This window comes from Triticum urartu, chromosome 3, assembly GCF_003073215.2.
Source record: "Triticum urartu cultivar G1812 chromosome 3, Tu2.1, whole genome shotgun sequence".
In the NCBI taxonomy this organism is placed as follows: domain Eukaryota; kingdom Viridiplantae; phylum Streptophyta; class Magnoliopsida; order Poales; family Poaceae; genus Triticum; species Triticum urartu.
Genome location: NC_053024.1, coordinates 641,787,873 through 641,796,167, shown reverse-complemented (window position 1 = coordinate 641,796,167; position 8,295 = coordinate 641,787,873).

Below are 8,295 nucleotides of genomic sequence, written 5' to 3'. Positions count from 1 at the left end.
AGACCAAGCACATCACATAAAGATTTCGGAATTGTAGAAACACTAGCACCCAAATCACACAGAGCAAAACATTCACAATTTTTAATCTTGACTTTGATAGTAGGTTCCCACTCATCATGTGTCGGGGGACTGATCCACGAACACCTATGGGACCGGCGGGCTGAGTCCCTTTTGGTTCGGCGGGGGCGGAGGTCGTGCAAAGAGCAGATCGAGGCGAAACACACGAGCAGTTACCCAGGTTCGGGCCGCACGGATGCGTAAAACCCTACTCCTGCTTTGTGGTTTGTATTGAGTTCTTGCTCGGGAGCGCGGAGTGCTACAGTACACACCAGCAGCTAACGAGACCGAGCGTGAATGTTCTCCTCCTTCCTCTACGTTGCGCACGGGCCTCCTTTTATATGCTTAAGGGGTCACCGACAGGTGGCAACGGAGACAAAGGGTAAAAATGGAAAGGTGCTGCGGTAGGTACAGCTACCTGCTACAGTGTATCATACCTAACCCTGACGGCAGGGGACAAGGGTATTAAATGCCCGTCTGTGTCGCCTAAACAGTGCAAAAGGGACCGTCAGGGATGCCACCGCTCGCCACGATGGCAATCTTGTCAGCGCCGCTCGCCACTGTGCACCGCTGGCTGCACAGCCGCCCGCCACGCACACCTGGAAGGGTCCCAGAGCGACACGTTGGTGGATGTGCTGGAGCGCGGGCATAGAGTGGTGGCTTGCTGCGGCAAGCGCCTTGCCGCGGTCGTTGTCTTGTCGTGTCCGGGAGCTTGTCGCTCACCGGGCCTTGTCAGGACGCGTGGCGCGCCGCGGCAAGTTCCTTGAGATGCCTTGGGTGGCCTTCCCGGCAAGCTCCTCTTGCCGGGGTCTTGAGGTGCCTTGGTTGGCCTTCCCGGCAAGCTCCTCTTGCCGGGGTCTTGACTTGGATACTTTTTTCTTGAATGGCTCCAAAGGAACCACGGAGGACCTTGGCGGTCACCCAGCAAGCCTTGCCGCGGGATGCTGCGACTGCCCGTGCACAAGTTCGGGATACTAGGGTACCCCTACTCTAGTACACCGACAGGAGCCCCCGGGCCTGGGCCATACACGGTGCCGAGCGCTGTTGGGCCAGGCCCAAAACAGGGCACGGGCACGCGTGGCCTAGGTTACGCCGTATCTCTCTCCGCATCCACTGCGCCCTCCCCGAACGACACGCGTTGAATGCGGCGTCGTGGGAGAGATCGTGGGGGGTTTCTTTATTCGGAAATGCGGAACGTCCGCCCCCTCCCTCTTTATAAGCAGAGGAAACAGGGGTAGTTCGCCCATTTGCCAGTTGCTGCTTCAATCTCGGAAATCTCCGCCGCTCCCTTGTCTTCCCAAAGTCGAAAGAGAGCAGCGCTCCACCCCCCATCGCCACCAGCACCACCAACGCCGTCGACCTCCTCCACCACTTCCGCCATGGCTCCAAAAGCCGACAAGGGGAAGGTTGTGAAGTCGACCGAGGCGCAGCGGCTTGCGGCGCTGCGAAAGGAGCGGGCGGTCTTCCCCCCAAGCTCGACGCGAGGGAGCTGAGGGAGAACTACTACCTCTTCTGGTCGACGGAGACGCGAGCGCATTCGCGCTCGAAGGTACTTCCAGCCACCGCTTGGAAGACAGCTCCAAACGGATACCCTTTCTTTGCCTTGTTCTTCTACTGCGGGCTCTGCCCGCCTTTCTCTGAATTCTTCTGCGATATCATGAACACCTACGGGTTCCACCTCCTTGACTTCACCCCCAATGCCGTTCTGACCATGGCAGTTTTCGCACATCTTTGCGAAAACTTTGTCGGAGTCCATCCCAATGTAGCCCTCTTTCGCCATTTCTTTATACCCCGAGTAGAGAGAGGAGAGCCTTTATCCGGCGGAATCGCCTGGATCTCAAGGGCCGCAAGAAGGAAACTTATCTGGAGGGAGAGTTCCGCGGCAAGTGGGAGGAATGGAGGGCAGACTGGTGCTGGATTGACAAGGAGAACCCGCAGCCGTTTACCACCCGGCGCCAAACCCCAGTAGCACGCGGCAGCGATTGGAGTGACGTGGCCCCGGAAGACGACAGGCTGAAGATTGCTGTCACCCGGATCCTGCGCCTCAGGCTTGCCGGGCTCACTGTAGGCGCTGTTGGCGCAGATTTTCTTCGCCGCCACATCGCCCCCCTGCAGGAATGGGGGAGGCCCGCCTGGGAGTTCAAGAATGCGGCAGATATCATGAGGCTGTGGCCGGGCCTCAACTTCAACTTCACTGTTCTGGAGCTCAACGCGATGCTCCAGGAGCTGTTCAAGTATGACCCCCAACATCCCGAAGTGTTCAGGTTGCCGGGGGGCGTCGTTCCGCTGTGCAACAACTCCGCGCTCGACCGCATCCGTGCAATGATGCCGTTGTGCGACTCGCATGGGATTGTCCCAACTTGGCAAGAGCCTGCGGACGACGTCTTGCAGCAATTCTTTGATGGCTTGGTAGAAGTGGCGATCCGCCCTGACGAGAAGGATAGCCTCACCCGCGACACCACCGATGAGGAGATGACACGCATCGCCACCAGGCTGGAAGAGGCGGCGGCAGCAGCAGCCACGGGTGAATTTGGATTCACCGTGGAGGAGGCAGATGCAGCAGAGGCGGGAAGCCATGCCGAGCGAGAGGAGCGCGTCGGCGAGAAAGAACTTTCCGGGCATGGCGCCGGGTCGAGCGAGCCCGCCAAGGATACGAGCGGCTCGCTGGAGATGAACTCGTCTTCCACCTCATCTTCGGACAGCTCACCGCAAGCAGAGCCTCCATCTCCACCAAGAAGGCGTCTCCGCAAGGCCGGGGACGTAGCGGAGCGGCAAGCGAGTCAACAGCCGCCGCGCCGCGCGACACGCTCCACCGCGGCAAGCAATGTTGCCGCGGGAGCACCTCACGCTGCGACGGCAACTGGAGCGGGGCCCTCTCGGACCACCACTTCTGCTCCTGCCGCTTCTCACGCCGTGGCGGCAGCCGGAGCAGGGTCGTCTCAGACCACCGCCACTGTTCCCGCCAAGCGGCCAAGGGAACCTACTCCTCCGCCTCCTCACGCCGGTCGCGAGCCAGAGTTCGACTTCTCCGCGTTCAGCTCCGACGAGGAAGAAGAAGAGTAAGATTCTCTTGTTGTACTTGCAGTTCTTCAATCCTTGCTATTTTGTCTTGTATCTGATTTTCTTTACTCTGAACTTGTTCCTCTTCAGGACTCTGGCCCAGAGAGCAGCAAAGAGGGCCAAGGTCCCGGTGATTGTCATCGAGGACGAGCCCACCGCGACAGCAGGGGGTGCGGCCGAGACAACCTTGCCGGACCTGACAACTTTTCTCCAGAGTAGCCCCCAGCGTAAGTATATGGTTTGCTTTCTGCTGTGAGGGGCGCATGGATACTCTGTCTTTGCTGATATCTGACTGTTGGTTTGTGTAGGAGCAGAGCAGCCCCACCAGGAGCCAAGGGAGAGTCCTCCGGCAAGGGAGAGCTTTCCGGTAAGGGAGAAGTCTCCGGCAAGGGGGAGTTCTCCGGCAAGGGACACACCAGCGGCCCCCCGACGGTGGAGACCACGACTGCAGAACCCGGTACAGGTAATCCTTTCACTGCAAGATTTCCCTTGGGTTCTTCTTCTTTTGATCTTCTTGGGTTTTTGCTTGACTCTTCTCCCTTTTCCCGCTGTCAGACCCATCTGCTACGGAGCCGATGGAGACCGAGGTTGTCTCTAAAGAAGCAGCCGGTGCTGACGATCCCGCCGGGGCAGAGGCCGCCAAGGCTGCCGCCGCAGCAACTGGCGAGGGGTCTGGCGATCGTACTGACAACCCTGAGGCCGCAGGAGCGCCAGGCGCTACGTCGACCGCCGACCCGTCCGCCGCTGCCGCAGCGCCAGGCTCCGAAGAGCCCCAGCCAGGCGTCTACTTGAAGGCCGGCGATGGCATCTTCATCAACCCCCCTGGGTGTCAAGCTCCAGGGCGCCGGTCGAGGAAGAGATCTTCGACGGGGAGGTGCTCGCCTCTGCTGGGCTGACGCTGGTTGACGCGCCGAGCAGCAGCAGCAACGAGCCCGAGGAAGAGCGGCTGCTGCGGAAGTTGTTGTCGCTCTACCGCGCGCGGCAAGCCAAGCTGGAATCCCGCGAGGCGCTTGTCGCGAAGGCGGGAGCAGACATCGAGAAGCGCGCTGAGGAGCTCGGGGGTTTCCACCAAGAAGCCCTCCGGTCCCTGGCGGGGGAGCGGGAGCAGCTCGCCGAAGCGCAGAAGGCCTTCCTCCTCGAGAAGGCTGAAGTCAGAGAGCAACAGCGGCTTGCCGCTGAGAAGCTGTCTGCGCAGGAAGGCGAGCTGGCGCAGCGGAAGGTCAACCTTGACGCCCACGAGGAGGAGCTTGCCGCACGCGAGCGAACATTCGGCGGAGCCCTCAAGCAAGCGGAGGATGCTGCCGCAGCCGCCGAATCCGCCAAGAAGGAGCTGGAGGCGAAGGTGGCGCAGCTGGAGGCCGATCTCGCCGAGAAGGGCAAAGAGCTCAGCACCGCCAAGGACTCCAACGCGGATCTTGATTTGAAGCTGACTACTTTGACCAAGACGCTGGACGGCGCCAAGGAGCAGGAGGTGGCCTTGAAGGAGGAGATCAAGGCCGACAAGGCGCTGCTGGAGAGTGCTGCCGCCGCCCACAATGACTTCAAGGAGACTGTGGAGCACTGGACGGAGAGTCTTGTGAATGCTGCCGCAGACATTGACAGGGAGCTGGCGCAGCTGGGGATGGAGGACCTCGGGTATCCCTCCGACGAGAACCTCCAACCCAGCGCCAAGCTCATCTTGTTCTTCAAAGGCGTGGCAACGGCCCTCCAGCGACTCCGGGAGAGGATCCCAAGGCAGCTGGCCGACGAGTCGCGCAAGATCTGCGCGGGAGCTCTTCAAAAAGTGTTGGTGAAGGTGGCCTTCCGCAATCCGGGCCTCAACCTCACCAACGTCCTTAGGACCCTGCCGCCGGATGCTGATCTGGAGGCGCTCAAGACCCTTGTCGCACCCATTGTGGACAAGGTGAGCGGGATCAAGAGGATCGAAGGCGATCGCGTAGACTAGGCCGTCTGTTTCTTCTTTCCTTGTCGCTGTTTATCATGTTATGAAAACAATCCGTTAGAGCCGCGACAAGCTATCTTGTAATATAACTCTATTCTGAGTAATGATCGCAATGTTATTCCCTTTACTTGATTCCTCCCTTTGTATGTTTTTGCCCTACGCTTTTAGGGAACTTGCCGGTGCAGGCACCTTAGCCGCGAGCGCTGAGTGCGGAACGTCAGCAGCCTGCTGGCGGTGCCATTACCAACAAGAAACCTTGTCGCAACTATTCACAGCTCACTTAAGTTGTTGAGCGGACTCGAAACAAAGTAAGGGCGCAACTAGCTACGAGTTGGTTCCTCCGCGCACAGGTTTTCCATACAAAGTGCGGTCGTTCAAGGGAGATAACTAAATTTTTTTTAAAAAAAATCTGATTGCTCAAACTTTGGCAACTTAGCTTTTCTGTTGTTTGCTTCCCGGCAAGGCGAAACTTTCTTGAACGATGCCTGGTCCATACCATTATCTTCTCCTTTCCCCCCGGCAAACTTGTGGGCGAGGGAACCTTCCTTTCCTTGAGAAAAAAGAAAGAAGAGAAAATATAGATATGGAGCCTTACGACTCGTTATTGCTTACCGGGGAGTAGATGCTGCACAAAGTGTCAGATCACATATGCAAAAAATAGAAAGCATGAAATTGACAAGATGTGCGGAGCACATGAGCTTTACTTATGCACGGGGTCTGCGCCCGGCTTTGTACAAAGGATTACATGCAACAGCGGCAAGACTTGTACAAAAGGTGGTTGCCGGAACGGGTTCCGGCAACCGCGCCTTACGGGTAAAACTTACGAAGATGCTCAATGTTCCAGGAGTTGCTCACCGGAATGGCATCTTCGGTCTCAAGGCGGACAGCGCCAGGCCTAGTGACTTGTTTCACCCGGTAAGGGCCTTCCCACTTCGGCGTCAACTTGTTGGAATTCTTGGCGGACTGAACACGCCGAAGAACAAGGTCGCCTTCCTCGAGACTTCTGGCATTAACTTTGCGGCTATGGTAGCGGCGCAAAGCTTGCTAGTAGCGAGCAGCTCGTACAGCAGCCTGAAGACGGTCTTCCTCAAGGAGCAGCGCGTCATCTTGTCGCAGCTGCTCTTGCTCAAGCTCATCATAAGCGAGCACTCGAGGTGACCCGTATACGAGTTCCGTGGGGAGAACTGCCTCTGCTCCATAGACTAGAGCGAAAGGTGTCTGGCCAATGGCTCGATTTGGCGTCGTCCTGATCGACCAAAGAACCACCGACAGCTCCTCGATCCAGTTTCTTCCGCACTTGTGCAGCCTGTCAAAAGTCCTGGTCTTGAGCCCGCGCAGCACTTCAGCATTTGTCCTCTCCGCTTGACCGTTGCTTCTCGGGTGAGCAACAGAAGCGAAGCAGACCTTGGCGCCAAGATCTTGGACGTACTGCATGAAGGTGCGGCTCGTGAATTGCGTACCGTTGTCGGTGATCAACCTGTTAGGGATCCCGAAGCGGCAAACAATCGACCTGAAGAACTTGACTGCTGACTGTGCTGTCACCTTCCTCACTGGTTCCACTTCCGGCCACTTTGTGAACTTGTCGATTGCAATGTACAAGTACTCAAAGCCCCCGACTGCTCGGGGGAAGGGGCCGAGGATGTCGAGCCCCCAGACTGAAAATGGCCAGGATAAAGGGATCGTCTGGAGAGCTTGAGCTGGTTGGTGTATCTGCTTGGAATGGAACTGGCACGCTTCACACTTGGTTACTTGTGCAGTTGCATCCTGGAGGGCTGTCAGCCAAAAGAAACCTTGCCGGAATGCTTTGCTGACAAGTGCTCTTGCGCCAATGTGGTGTCCACATATGCCTCCATGTATCTCTGCCAACAGCTTTTGTCCGTCTTCCCGGTGAATACACTTCAATTTCACACCGTTGAGTCTTCTACTGTACAGTGTCTTGTCGACAAATTATTAAATACTTGACTGCCGGGCTACTCTTTCTGCTTCTTCTTGCTCTTCAGGAAGTTCTCCTGTCTGAAGGAAATGGACAATCCGCTGTGCCCATGCTGGAGCTTGTGGCTCGACAACAAGGACTAAAGGCAAATCTGCTGCTGCGGGAACGTCCGCTTCTACGGCGAGAACCTGCGGCTCTGCCGGAGCTTGACGTTCCCCGGCAAGCTTGCCGGAGCAAAACTTGTCGGGAGCTTCTGCTTCAACGGAACAAACCCTAGGGCTTGCCGGAGCAGACTGCTCCTCAGCATTCTTGGTGTTGATCTTGGGGACCTTCTTGGCGGCGGCTTCGGGAAGCTCTGCCGGAAAATAGTCATCAGAAATCAACTTCCTCTTCTTGCTCTGTCCAGTTGATGGCGTTACGGACGGTTGAGTCAGCTTGAGCACAAAGATCCCTGGTTCCACAGGTAACTTAAGTGCGGCGCACTTTGACAAGCCATCGGCAATGGCGTTCTGAGCTCTTGGAACATGCTCCATCTGTAGGCCGTCAAAGTGCTCTTCTAGCTTTCTCACTTCGTCAACGTAGGCTTCCATCAACGGATCTGATAGCTCTTGTTCACTTGGCGTACGATAAGCTGTGAGTCACCCCGGACAATGAGCTTCTTGATTCCAAGGTCTGCCGCGATCCTGAGACCGGCAAGCAAGCCTTCATACTCTGCAGTATTGTTTGTTGCTTGCTCCTTGGGAAAGTGCGTCTGGACTACGTACTTGAGGTGCTCTCTGGTGGGTGCGATAAGCAGCACACCAGCGCCGGCGCCTTGCAGCGAAAAGGCACCGTCAAAGTACATCAGCCATTCTTTGCTTGCTTCGTCGATGAGGATGCTCGTTTCTGGAATTTCTTCATCTGGTGTTGGCGTCCATTCTGCTATCAATTCTGCCAATGCTCTGCTTTGGATAGTTGAAGTACTCTCAAACTTGAGGCCAAAGCTTGACAGTTCCAGTGCCCACTCAACAATCCTGCCTGTCGCTTCTGGATTCTGTAGTATCCTCTTCAGCGGAAAGCGAGTGACAACTGTGATCTCATGTGCTTGGAAGTAATGGCGCAGCTTTCTCGAGGCCATGAGAAGGCCAAAAAGCAACTTCTGCACGCCAGAGTACCTTGACCTAGCCTCCTGCAGAAGGGAACTGACAAAGTAAACTGGGCGCTGCACCATTTTCTTCTGTATCTCCTCGCGCGTCTGCGCAGATCCATCCTTGTCGGGACCAGAGCTTGTCGGGGAAGCGCCCTGCTTGTCGCTGGACGCGCC